Source organism: Papaver somniferum, chromosome 11 (assembly GCF_003573695.1).
Source record: "Papaver somniferum cultivar HN1 chromosome 11, ASM357369v1, whole genome shotgun sequence".
Lineage (NCBI taxonomy): Eukaryota > Viridiplantae > Streptophyta > Magnoliopsida > Ranunculales > Papaveraceae > Papaver > Papaver somniferum.
In genome coordinates, this window is record NC_039368.1 from 86,823,263 (window position 1) to 86,838,442 (window position 15,180).

Consider the following 15,180-nt stretch of genomic DNA (forward strand, 5'->3'; position numbering starts at 1 on the left):
TGACGATTTACCACAAAGATTTTGTTCCCCACAACGGTTTTAAAAGTGCAGTTGACCAAGTATGGCTCATGAAGATTTGCATAGAACTGGCAGTCATTTCAACATGAGCAGTTCCCATGGGTTGATGGATAATACCTCAATCAAACCCCTTAAAAAACTTAGAGAGATATTCTACACTAATTTTTGAAGCATCATATAACCTTTCTCTAATGGGCAGTGAAAAAGCGGGCGTACAACAACCACACTCAACAATTCGTTTGGCAATCTGGGAGGACTTACTCCAATATACTTTCAAGAGAATCAACTAGATAGTTAGACTCAATCTATAGAAAAGTATATCAAAGAGTGATATCTCTATTTCTCAATTCAATCCGCAATCAAACAAATAAGAATTTTCGAGCCCGATTGAATAAAGAGAAATAACTTGAATGGTACCAACGACCAACGTTCAAGTGTCAATCAATTTAAATCAATAACCAAAGGTTGGATTATCTAATTGATTGATCCCAACCACAAACTGGGATATTTCTATTATATAAAAAAATAAAATGCGGAAAAGAAATAACACAGGCACCAGAAATTTTGTTAACGAGGAAACCGCAAATGCAGAAAAACCCCGGGACCTAGTCCATATTTGAACACCACATTGTATTAAGCCGCTACAGATACTAGCCTACCACAAATGAACTTCGGACTGGACTGTAGTTGAACCCTAATCAATCTCACACTGATTCAAGGTACATTTGTACTCCTTACGTATCTGATCCCAGCAGGATACTACGCACTTGATTCCCTTAGATGATCTCTCCCATAACTAAAAGTTGCTATGACACAAAGTCGAAGACTTGATAACCAAATCTTTCTCACACAGAAAAGTCAATTGGAATAGATAAATCTGTCTCCCACAGAAATACCTATGAGTTTTGTTCCTTGTTTTGATAAATCAAGGTGAACATGAACCAATTGACAAACCGGAATTATATGCCCGAAGAACAGCCTAGTATTATCAATCACCTCACAATAATCTAAATCATATGGAAGCGAAACTAAATATTGTGGAATCACAAACGATGAGACGAAGATGTTTGTAGTTACTTTTTATCTTGCCTATCAAAGAAATAAATCTCAAGCCAATCTTAAAGAAGATTATACTCAAACGATAGAAATAGCAAGATCAAATCACGCAACTACAGAGAAAATAGTTGGGCCTGGCTTCACAATCCCAATGAAGTCTTCAAGTCGTTAACCTACAGGGTTTCGTGAAAAACCCAAGGTTAAAGGAGAATCCACTCTAGCTTATACAACTAGTATCACATAGAAGTGTGGGGATTAGGTTTCCTAGTTGCTAGAGTTCTCCTTTATATAGTTTTCAAATCAGGGTTTGCAGTATAAGTTACCTTGGTAATAAAGCATTCAATATTCACCGTTAGATGAAAACCTGATTAGATTCAAGCTAATATCTTTCAACCGCTAGATCGAACTTAGCTTGTTACACACAAATGAAATGTACCCTCATTTAGGTTTATGTAACCGTACCTAAACGTGTACACCAAGTTGGCTTAACAATAGTTAACCGAAGTGAGCCATATGAACACTCTCATAACAACCTTGTTCATCTTAACCATAACTAGTTCAAATGACTCAAATGAAACTAGTTAAAGAGTTGTTTAATTGCTATATTCTCATAGAAGTATACAAAAACACAATTGAAGCAAAATCGGTTTGATTTACTCGAATCAATTCATGAACATTATATCCCTCGGTTTGCAAAGATGGCATTCCTTATTGCATAAATGTTTAATTTCATGTACACAACCGATTTTATAACTTTAACCTTCAAGTATGCAAACGGGTACGCATACTTGAAATACCCGGACCAAGATTAGATTTCGCCAGTACTCAAACGGGTACGCGTCCAATCCCAGCAGAAATTCTCGGACATGAACTCACGCCTGTACATGTACGGGTACGCATACTTAAGTTACCGGATTTCTCAAACCAACAGGTACGCATACTGTGGTTCCCGGACATGGATTACATATGTGCAAGAGTACACAACATGTCACAATCCAATAATGGTTAAGTATTCTAAACTCTTATTTCAATCATTGAAACTTTCTTAGAGGATGATAATAGCCGTTTACACACACTATTAGCATCAAAGCAATTTTAAAGTTATTAAAATAATTATAACGGAACATTCCAAGTCTCAAATGATTGTATCACACAAACCATGTAAGATGTAACTCGGCAATTTTCACATGATCATCTTTTGATTTGCGTCAAGAATATAAGATGGACTTGGTCGAAGCGAAATCTTACCAACACATATTTCAAGAAATACGTAAGCGAGTTAAACTAAGCTCGAAATATCAAATGTGCATAGTAGAAAACTACATAGCACTACGACTTATGTCTCAATATAGGAGATAGATTAGAAATAGACTTTCCAAGTGATTGATGAGTTTCAGTTTCCACATGCCTTTTGTTGATGAAGTTCCACAAGCTCGCCTTAGTAGTTCTTCGTCTTCAAATGATGAACGTCGTGAAGTCTAAAGTTCAACTACACAATCTATGTCCTAGTCCGAGACATCTATAAGTAGACAAGAAATCAAGACTTATAGTTTTTATCACTAACATTGACAAACATGCTTGAGGTAGCAACGCATGCGAGTTTGACCGAGCAGTGCTCTAACAATCTCCCCCTTTGTCAATTTTAGTGACAAAACTATCAATATATATGGATTACAAAATAAATAAAACTTTGTAGCTTCTCATCCAAATGCTTGATCTCCTTGACATCTTCAACACGACTCTAAATCTTCGTCACTTCCAAGTACTCCATGATTATAAACGTGTTCAACTCAGCATCATAGTTGTTGAAGATCCATAGCGATAACAATGAGAAAACAGTTGCTCTCAATCATTGTTATACAATGTCATAGTATCATTACACAACATTAAAGTTCAATTTTATCACAACTTTGATAAAAATACTATGGTGATATGTATCACTCCCCCTTATTCAATACTTCATCTCACATGAAAACCACTCCCTCTTACATAATGATCCGTAAACCATATATATTTGTAGTATGAAACTACACATTAATTCTCCCCCTTTTTGTCAATATAAATTGGAAAAGGTTTGAAAACTAGTGGGATCCTCATGAAATTTTCATAGAAATACTTCATGACCAAAAAATAAAAACATATCAACTTGCCTAGATGCAATCATATAGCCGAAGCTAAATGCATTCATCAAGGAGTTTATAAAGATCCAAGATAACTCCTACAATATTCGACAACCCCACTCCCCACATATATATATATGGAAATTAAGCACAAGTTCAAAAAGAACTCTCCCCATAAAATGTCATTCCCGAAAGAATAGCAAGAGCGACCTTACTGTTACAAGAAAAGAAAGATTTCTTTGGACATAATCAAATCACATGTCAACATGAATTTGTATCCAAAAATCACAATTAAATCAACCACAAAAAAATAATCAATTTAATTGGCCATGCTCGATATAAGAAAACTTACGGAGCAACACAGTATATACACAAAGATGTGGATCAGGGAAGGACCAATACCGCGGAATAATCAAAGATTCATTCTATTTTTCATCACTATTTGCACAATGACATACAATAGACTTAATCTTTGTGAACAAAAGTTCATCCTATCTTCCATCAATAAAGACATAATAGGCTTAACTTTTGTTATCAAGTTCATTCTATCCTTTATCAATACTTTCATACTGACATATAATAGAGATAACTTTTGAACAAATGTGGGACAGTCAAAGTTCACGAACGTAAACAACATATCCCATAATGAATTGCAATATATGAAACCATAAAGATTAATACTGCAAAAATCATCTTCCAAATAACTTAAAATTTAAATAATTAAATATAAAAACATTGAAGATGAAAACATTGGCAATAGCTATGTGTACTGACAATAATGGCTATTCCAAACCCTAGTTATCCTTCTTAGAAACACAAGAATAAATTCTCATAAGAAGTTTCCTAGACATTGAGACCTATGAAAAATTCTTTATCGTCCATGAACTCCTTGTCGTCAACAACCATGGGAACATACGGTTCATGAATAAAGGAGTCAATTCCAACAAACCTTCTAGGCTGATGATGTCGAACCAGGGCCTTCTGAATTTCAAGAGTTCTCATAACAATAGCATTTATTTGCTGAATCTCCTTCCTTGTTTCCTTCAACTCTTCAAAAACACCAGAAAACTTCTGAGAATTTGAAGGAACAACTCTTGGCTTCCTCACATTTCTTCTTTTTCTTTTCAAAGTTGGAGGTAACGGAGATATATCTTTTTCTTTCATGATTGATGGCTTAACAATCATATTAAAATCTTTTCCATCGGAAGACATGATGCTTGGAGTATCCATATGCGTACGAGTTTATGAGAGGAAATCACAATTTAAACTCAACAAGCAGGCTTAAGATAAAAAGAGTTTCAGAGAAGGAAAAGGAATGTAGGGTTACAGAACCTTTAAAAACACAGGTTCGTGCATGCACAACTCACAACCCTAAAGAGAGTAGAATTATCGAGAATAACCCTCTTTTATTGATTAAACAGGGAAGTCCCTTCCAATATCAATTAGATATGAAAGGATGGGAGAATTCCAAACTTGCAAAGCACAACGAAGCTAAGAAGAGAAAAACAAAAAAAAAACATTTCTCTTTACCTAAAGCCCGAGGTTGCACAGTCTTATCTCTTTTGATCAAGCACATGACACAAGATGCACTAAACAACACAATCAAGTTGTGCCGGGGTGAACAATAATCTGTCCACCATAACCTTATTGAAAGGAATTCATAGAACCCTGTTTTTCTGAGTGTTTAAACCATAATTTTTCCTCTAGTGGTCTCATCTTTTCTTTGGAAACTAACTTCTTTGAAGAAGAGAAGGGTTTACATACCTCTGATGAATTTTTAACAAATTTGAGCTTGTTTGCTAATCGATCCTCTCTTCGTTGAAGTTTGTTGACATATCTCATTTTGTGTTTGTACTTGAAACACTTTGAAAGTTCATGACCTTTGAGCGAACAATAAGAGCATGTCAACACGGAGGATGATTCAGACGCCAAGGACGTGTAGGCTGCTAGACACATATTAGAACCTGAAAACGGAGAGTTTCCAACAGAAAGATCAATGTTTTCTTCCAGACCGATTGAGGTTTCTTCTGAAAGAATATCAAGATTGATGTCTGTATTGCTACAACAGTCAAAATCAATATTTTCACAAAGAAGTGCAACACTTGACTTTTCGTCCTCATTGGAATCATAGTGATCAGACACTTCATCAAGGATTGCAGCAAGACCTTTGTTCATAATGTACTTTCTGCGGTTCGGACACTCATTTGCAAAATGACCAAAAGCCTTAAACTTAAAGCACTGTGGCATATCCTCGTCATCAGTTTCTTCAACATCCCTGTTTTTAGGAGGAACACGATTGTGAGGTTTAACTGATGACTTCGATTTATCTCTGGAGAACCGTTTATTTCTCGTCAAATGAAGATCTCTAAACTATCTTGTGATCAAAGAGACTGACTTGTCAAGATCTTCTTCCGATGAATCAGCCTCAGAAAGATCATCTTCAGAGAGGCAAACACTTTTACTTTTGTCAAGTAATTTAGTGTTCTTTTGTGCTTTGAAAGCAACATCCTTTTCGGATTTAGATGTATGCTCATGATCAAAGATCTTTAACTTACCAACCAGAGTATTTCTGGAAAGAGTTGCACTGTTATTTCCTTCAACGATGGCATGCTTCTTAGAATCGTATCTAGATGGCAGCGATCTGAGAATTTTCATCACAATGTTTTTCAGGAATAGTCTTGCCCAATGCAAAAGATGCATTAACAATTTCAGACACTTTGTGATTAAACTCATAAAATGAATCTTCATTTGCCATACATAGGTTTTCCCAATCAGAATTTAGGTTTTGAATCCTAGCTTCGTTTTCACAGGTATTCCCTTCAAATACGGTTTCTAAGACATCCCAAGCATCTTTAGACTTTATGCAAGTAGTCACATGATGATGGAGCTCTGGGGTAATGGCATGAATGATAGCATTTGATATGTCAGAATTTTTCTTCGCAGCAAGAATCTCGGTAGCATCATATTTACCAATATCCTTTGCAACTGTTACATCTCCTTCTGTAACTTCCGGAGGATCATAACCATTAACCACATAAACCCATGATTGAAAATCACGCGCTTGAAGAAAGGCACGCGTAGAAATTTTCCACCATAAGTAATTTGAGCCATCGAAGACTGGTGGTACGTTTATGGAGATAACACTTCTTTCCATATTCAGATCGCTACAAACACAGACTTATGAGGTCTTTAACGTGATTTCCTGCTCTGATACCAATTGATAAAGCGGGGTGCAACAACCACACCCAACAATTTGTTTGGAAATCGGAGAGGACTTACTCCAATATACTTTCAAGAGAATCAACTAGACAGTTAGATTCAATCTATAGAAAAGTATATCAAAGAGTGATATATTTATTTCTCAATTCAATCCGCAATCAAACAAATAAGAATTTGCGAGCCCGATAGAATAAAGAGAAATAACTTGAACGGTACCAAAGACCAATGTTCAAGTGTCAATCAATAACCAAAGGTTGGATTATCTAATTGATTGATCCCAACGCACAACCTGTGATATTTCTATTATATAACAAAATATAATGCGGAAAGGAAATAACACAGACACCAAAAAAAATTTTAACGAGGAAACCGCAAATGCAGAAAAACCGCGGGACCCAGTCCAGCTTTGAACACCACACTGTATTAAGCCACTACAGACACTAGCCTACTACCAATGAACTTTAGAATGGACAATAGTTGAACCCTAATCAATCTCGCACTGATTCAAGGTACAGTTATGCTCCCTGCATCTCTGATCCCAGCAGGATACTACGCACTTAATTCCCTTAGATGATCTCACCCACAACTAAGAGTTGCTACGACCCAATACATATGAGTTTACTGGAACAGATAAATCTGTCTTCCACAGTAATACATATGAGTTTTGTTCTGTCTTTTGATAAATCAAGGTGAACATGAACCAATTGATAAACCAGACTTATATTCTCGAAGAACAGCCTGGTATTATTAATCACCTCACAATAATCTAAATCGTATGGAAGCGAAACTAGATGTTGTGGAATCACAAATGATGAGACGAAGATGTTTGTGATTACTTTTTATCTTGCCTATCGGAGAAGTAAATGTCAAGCCAATCTAAAAGAAGATTGTACTCAAACTATAGAAACAACAAGATCAGATCACGCAACTAAAGAGAAAATAGTTGGGTCTGGCTTCACAATCCCAATGAAGTCTTCAAGTCGTTAACCTACAGGGTTTCGTGAAAAACTTAAGGTTAAAGGAGAATCGACTCTAGCTTATACAACTAGTATCACGCAGAAGTGTGGGGATTAGGTTTCCCATTTGCTAGAGTTCTCCTTTATATAGTTTTCAAATCAGGGTTTGCAGTCTAAGTTACCTTCGTAACAAAGCATTCAATATTCACCGTTAGATGAAAACCTGATTAGATTCAAGCTAATATCTTTCAACCGTTAGATCGAACTTAGCTTGTTACACACAAATAAAATGTACCCTCATTTAGGTTTATGTAACCGCACCTAAACGTGTACACCAAGTTGGCTCAACAATAGTTAACCGAAGTTAGCCATATGAACACTCTCATATCAACCTTGTTCATCTTAAACATAACTAGTTGAAATGACTCAAATAAAATTAGTTAAAAATTTGTTCAATTGTTATATTCTCATAAAAGTATAGAAGAACCAATGTAGTCAATATCGGCCGTATCGGCCGATATATCGGGGATATTTCGAATATCAGCCCAAAACGATACGATAAGAAGGATATCGGGGATACGATATTCGTCCGGTAATATCGGCCGTATCGGTCGAATATCGGCCGTTTCGGTCAAATATCGGCCGTATCGGTTGATACGAAACTTTCCTATATTTCCTGATATGAGACGGTATTGGTCGTTTTCTATAAAGTTTAAGGGTAATTTTGGCGAAGAAAGTCTTCCGGGTGGTAGTAGAGGTGCATGTAGCTCTCGAAGCAAGTCTACTAAAGTTACTCTTTTGTTTTTTGATAAAATTGATGTTATCTATTATATCTTATCCGAAAATGTGTGGAGAAATGTTTAATATAAAATTATAGTCTCTAAATCTAGAACCGATATTTCAACGATAATATCCCCGATATAAAATCGTACCAGTGTATCGGTCCCGGCCGAGATGAACCGATATTCGATATTAACTACATTGAGAAGAACACAATTGAAGCAAAATCGGTTTGATTCACTCGAATCAATTCATGAACATTATAGCCACGGTTTTCAAAGATTACATTCCTTATTGTATAAATGTTTAAGTTCATGTACACAACCGATTTTAGAACTTTAACCTTTAAGTATGCAAACAGGTACGCACACTTGAAATAACTGGACCAAAATTGGGTTTCGCTAGTACACAAATGGGTACGTGTACTTCCAATCCCAACATAAATTCTCGGACATGAACTCACGCCAGTACGCGTACGGGTAGGCATACTTAAGTTTCCGAATTTCTCAAACCAACAGGTATGCATACGGGTACGGATACCATTACATATGTGCAAGAGTACACAACGTGTCACAATCCAATAATGGTTATGTATTCTAAACTCATGTTTCAATCATTGAAACTTTCTTAGAGGATGACAATAGCTGTTTTCACACACTATTAGCATCAAAGCAATTTTCAAGTTATTGATATAATCACAACGAAACATTCCAAGTCTACATCAAATGATTGTATCACACAAACCATGTAAGATGTTACTCGGAAATTTTCACATGGTCATCTTTTGACTTGCGTCAAGAATATAAGATTAACTTGGTCGAAGCGAAAGCTTACCAACACTGTTAGAGCATTGCTCGGTCAAACTCGCATGCGCTGCTATATCAAGCATGTTTGTCAATGTTAGTGATCAAAACTATAAGTCTTGAATTCTAGTCTATTATAGCTAAGTCTCGGACTAGGATAGAGAGTTTAGTTGAGCTCAAGGACTTCATGGCGATTCATCATACAAGTATAAGAACTACTCAAGGAACCGGTGGAACTTCTCGATAAAAAGGTATGTGAAGACTTGTACTTATCTATCACTCAAAAGTATATCTACTCTATCTCCTACTTCTTGAGACAAAAATTCGTATGCGATATATATAGACTTTATTATACACATTAAGTATTTCAAGCCGAGTATACCTCGCCTATCTATGTCTCGAAATATGAGTTGGTAAGCTTTTCACTTTAACCAAGTTTATCTTTACCATGTGACGAAAGTCATGATATGTTTCAATCATCTTGAAAATTGCTTTGACGAGAAATGGTGTAACAACTATATAACGTCGTCTAAGAATGTTTCAATGATTGAAATGAGAGTTTAGATTACATAACCAATGGTGGACATAAGCATTGTTGTGGAAACACATCTATGTATAAGTCCTATTCCTTGAACCAAAGTTTGCGAACTTTGTTGATCAAGAGAATTGGAAGAATGGCATAAGGCAAGTACGCGAACCCAGTCCGCGAACTTCCGAAGTTCTCAAACCCGAGAATTTCTGTTGGAATTGACAAAATATTTGCGTGAAGCTAAGTCCGCGAACTCATTCCAAGAACCCAGTCCGCGAACCGGCGAAGTTCTCATACCCGAGAATTTCTGCTGGGGTTTGTAAACTCTGTCCGGTAACTTAAGCCCGCGAACCTAGTCTGCGAACTTGAGAAGGTTATATATCTGAAGATGATTTCTGAACTTCAACTTAAAAAGACTAAGGAATGCAGTTTGCAAACCGTGTCTATAAATGTTCATGAACCGATTCAAGTGAATCAAATCATCTTTGCTTCAATTGTGTCTTATGTAGTACATAAGATTTCCTTGCAATTGAACAACTCTCTAACTAGTTAATCTTAAAGTCATTTGAACTAGTTATGGTGAAGAAGAACCTGGTTGATATGAAATGCTCATATGGCTAACCTTTTGGTTAACTATTGTTGAACCAACAAGTGCATACGTTTGTGTACGGTTAACAAACCTAGAAGCGTGCATTGTCAAGTGTGTATAACAAGCTAAGTTTTCGATCTAACGGTTGAGAAATATTAGCTTGAATCTAAATCAGGTTTTCATCCAACGGTGGATATTGATTGCTTTTTTACCAAGGTAACTTAAGTGCAAACCCTGATTTGAAAGACTATATAAAGGAGACATCTAGTATTGTGTAAAACTAATCCCCACACTTTACGTGTGATACTAGTTTGCGTGCTAGAGTCGTTTCTCCTTTAACCTTTGGTTTTCTTCGGTTAACAACTTAAAGACTTCATTGGGATTGTGAAGCCAGATGGATACTACTTTTATCGTAGTTGTGTGATCTGATCTTGCATCTTCTATCATACGAGTACAATCAGATTGATTGGCTTGAGATTGATATCTCCGATAGGCAGGATATAAAAAGTAATCACAAACATCTTCGTCTCATTGTTTGTGATTCCGCAACATCTCTTTTCGCTACCATACAATTAAGATTTTTGTGAGGTGATTGATACCTCTAGGCTGTTCTTCGGGAATATAAGACCGGGTTATCAATTGGTTCCTGTTCACCTTGATTATTACCAAAAGACGTAACAAAACCTTTAGGGTTTATCTGTGGGAGACAGATTGGTCCTTTGATATACTTGTCTGTGTGAGACGAATTTGTTTATTGTTAAGTTTTCGACTTTAGGTCGTAGCAACTCTTAGTTGTGGGTGAGATCAGCTAAGGGAATCAAGTACGCAGTATCCTGCTGGGATCAGAGGCGTAGGGAGTACAACTTACCTTGGATCAGTGGGAGACTGATTGGGGTTCAACTAGAGTCCAATCCGAAGTTAGCTTGGAGTAGGCTAGTGTCTGTAGCAGCTTAATACAGCGTGTGTTCAATCTGGACTAGGTCCCGGGGTTTTTCTGCATTTTCGGTTTCCTCGTTAACAAAATTTCTGGTGTCTGTGTTATTTCTATTTCCACATTATATTTGTTTCTATAATTGAAATAATACAGGTTGTGTGTTTGAATCAATCAATTGGAAATCCGACCTTCGGTTGTTGATTGATATTGATTGATCCTTGGATATTGGTCTTTGGTACCATCCAAGTTATTCCTTGTGTTTGATTAAAGACTCGCAAGAGAGAGATATTAAATCCTTGAGATACTTTTATCTAGATTGAGTCTGACTGTCTAGTTGATTCTCTAGAAAGTATTTCAGAGTTAGTCCATACAGATTGCTAAGCGAAATACTGGGTGGTGTTGTTGGACCCCCGCTTTTTCAATTGGTATTATAGCATGCAAACACGTTAAAGACCTTATAAGTCTGTGTTTGTAGCGATCTGATTATGGACGAGTCAATCTCTAATAACGTACCTGTTCAGAAATTACCAGATGATTCTAAAAGCTTGGATTCACCTGAGAGAACTGTCACATCTAAGACAATATCTAAACATTCTCTTGATGTAAAAATTGTTGATTGGGAAACTCTCCTAGAATAACAGTTGGATGAACTTTCTGATGAAGGTGATTCAGATATTGATAGAGATGTTGATGAGGAAGTCTCAGAGTATGTTAAGTTTTTGGATTCATGGAAAATGAAGAAGATTACAACTTCTCATGTCACACCTCTTCTGACTCCTCTCTATCGAGAAAACAATAAATTGAGAAGATGTTACGTAGGTGTTTATTTTCGAATCGATCCTCAAGGATTATGAGGAAAACTGACTTATGAAGTCACTTGAATGTAATAATCTTTATCAAAAGTACTTTTTGTTGGAAGAGAAACTTGCAGAATCTGAAGTAAGGTTTAACTCTCAACAAATTAGTTTTGATGACAGAGAAAGTGCTTGTCTCACTCGAGAAAAATGCCTTGAGGCTGATTTAGCTGCTGCTTTTGATAAAATCAAGATGTTGGAAGATGACTTGGAAAAGTTCAATACTAGTTCAAGCAAATTAACCACTATGCTAGGATCAAGTAAAAATCATCGTGATACACGAGGATTGGGCTATAAGGGAATAGATGCTCCAAGTATTGGCAAAGAGGTAAAATTTGTTAAGGCTAGTGATTCTTCTCAACTAAAGGTTTCTGTTAATGGCAAAAGTTAAATACCTTAACCAGAAGTTAAAGTTCAAAAGAGCAAAGTATATTAACCTCCCAAGTCAGCACACACGGATCAAGGTAAGAACATTCCTTATGTTTGCCACTATTGCAGAAATAAAGGTCACCTGGAAAGGAGATGTCGTTTCCGTATAAGGAATGAGAAACTTCATGATATTCTTGTTTGGGCATCACAAGAAGTTGTGAAACCAAGATCATATGTTAAGACTAATCCCCTTAACGTTACATGTTGTAACTGTCCAACCTTTAGGCAAAGGAATCGGTGCTGTGATAATCCTAGTTTTGTCTATAAACGTCATACGAATCCTTTTCACAATCGTAATGGTTATCAAAAGGATAACTTCGTAAAGACGAAGACAAGATCCGATGCTCCCAATTGGAGAAAGACTAACTTGCAAAAGAATAGTCAATCCAATTCTCTTCCGAGAATTCTAGAAGAGAGTAATGGGAAGAAGGTTCCGGTTGTTTCTAAACGCACTTAGAAGTGGGTACCAAAGAAATCCAATGATGCTTTGAGTGTGAAAAGGAATGATCTTACAGAAAATTCCATGACTATGGAGAAGGCAGTATCCATGATGTTGGAACTTAACAAGTTTTTTGGAAAAATGGAATTGGATGTGATAGGTTCTAAAAGCGATCTCTTTCATGATAATCCAAAGGTCACTTGTGGTGAGCAAGACGTTGTTCACCCCAACACAACTTGATTGTCTTGTAAGTGCATCCTCACCAAGGAATGCCCTGTTATGTATACGGTGAGGGAAGCACGAGAATTGAGGCACACAGATTATGTTCGGTAAGGATGTAGAATTCAACTGGATTCTTCTAAAAGGTATGTCTATAAACCTAAGCAAGATTTATGTTTTTATAATGATCAATGTACCTTGCTTATTGTTCATTTGTACCTAACTTGATATGTGTTTAAGTTTATTAAACATTTAGGTTTTAAAATAGTAGTTCAGGATGTTTGGACTTCATGGTACACCTACCAGATATACATAACATCTTTTAAAAACAAAATCCAGGGGTTTAAGTTCGCGGACTTGAAATTTCGTTTGCAAACCCGTTATGCATATTTGCCCGTAGACGTCAATATTCGGTCGACTTGTTTTGGCCGTAACTTCTTCGTCCGAACTCGGAATGAACTCATTATTTTTGCATTCTCTTCCTCTTTGAATTCTTTTCAAAATGGAGATGAGAATTATTGATTTTGGATGAGTTAAGATTGGTATTTGTCCTGTCTCTTGTTTTTGAGTGTTTTGCTTCGTTTCGTTGCACTTGTTCCACTTATCTTGGACTTGGACACTTGGATTCATGGAGTAATACTATTATAAGCTCATTTGTAGATTTTACAAGAATGTTGTTGGTGAATCACAAAGAAGGAAGTTCAAGAATGGGAAGTAGTACGCATTACTATGGGATTCTTGAATGTTCACAATCATTTTATGTGAACTATGGTGCATGGTCGTTAATGACTTTGTATGTTCTTCTTTGAAAATATTTTTATACGCCTTTGGTAGTTATTCTTGGTATAAATCCGGGCGAAAAATATTGATTCTACTCTCTAAGGACAAATCATCTTATATGTGCATTACGAGTTTGTCTTGATGCCTAGGAAACTTCTTATGAGAATTTATTCTTGTTTTTGAGAAGGATTATTAGAGTTTGGAATAGCCATTATTGTGTTTACACATAGCTATGTCCAACGTTTTCATCTTCATGTTTTTAGGGTTATTTGATTTGAATTCTAAAACTGTTTGGAAAATGATTTTTGCAGTATTAATCTTTATGATTTGATATATTGCAATTTGTTATGGGATATTGGTGTTTACGTCCGTGAACTATGTTTGTCCCATACTTTTTCAAAAGTAAAATCGTTTGTGATCGGTATTCACATACTGGTAAAATAATGAATGGACTTTTGACATATACATAAGTTAAGCCTATATTTCAATTATTGATGGAAGATAGGTTAAAATCTTTTGTTTTCAAGGATTATGTCTATTAATATCGTTATGCAAATAGTGATGGAAAATAAAATGATCCTTGTGTATTCCGTAGTATTGATCATTCCTGATCCATATTTTATGTATTACTGTGAGGCTCCGTAATGTATCTTATGTTGAGCACTATACAACCAAGTTGATTTTTTAGCTTAGTTGTTGTTCCGTGAGATATGTTATGTTGAGCATATTGAACTAAATTAATCATCTTGTTTGATTATTTAGTTATTGCTCCGTAAGTTTTTTTATGTTGAGCAAAACAAATGATAATTAAATTGATTACTTTTGTGATTAGTTTGGTTGTGTATTCCAATTATATTAATTATGGGTTCTCTTGTAATTAATCTAGTTGAGTATTTTCGTGTCTCCATAAGTTCTCTTATGTTGAGCACAATCAATTGAATTGATCACTTTTTGTGTTTAATTTGATTTCGATTAAATTAATCATGGGTTTACTTGTGATTAATTTGATTTAGTTTTTGGATATAGAAAATCATTCTTATGGTTTTTGGTGTCCAATAAAAATCCTTCTTTTCCTTCGAAATTAAGGTCGCTCTTGTTGTTCCCTCGGGAATGACATCAAATGGGGGAGAGTTCTTTTGAACTTGTGCTTAATGGTCGTATCTTGAGGGGTGTGCGGCTGTGGAATTTTAGAGGGGTTATCTTGTATCTTTAAACTCCTTGATGGATGCATTTATCTTCGGCTTTATGATTGCATCTAAATTAGTTGGTATGTATTTTTTATTTTAGTCATGAGTGTCTTTTTCGGAAATTTCATTATGATCCCGTTCTTGTACCTTTGCCAGTTTTATTGAAAAAAAGAGGGAGAATTAATATGTAGTTCACACTACAAATACATATGGTTTTCGGATCATTGTGTAGGGGGGGGGGGGGGGGGGGTGTGTGGTTTCCATGTGA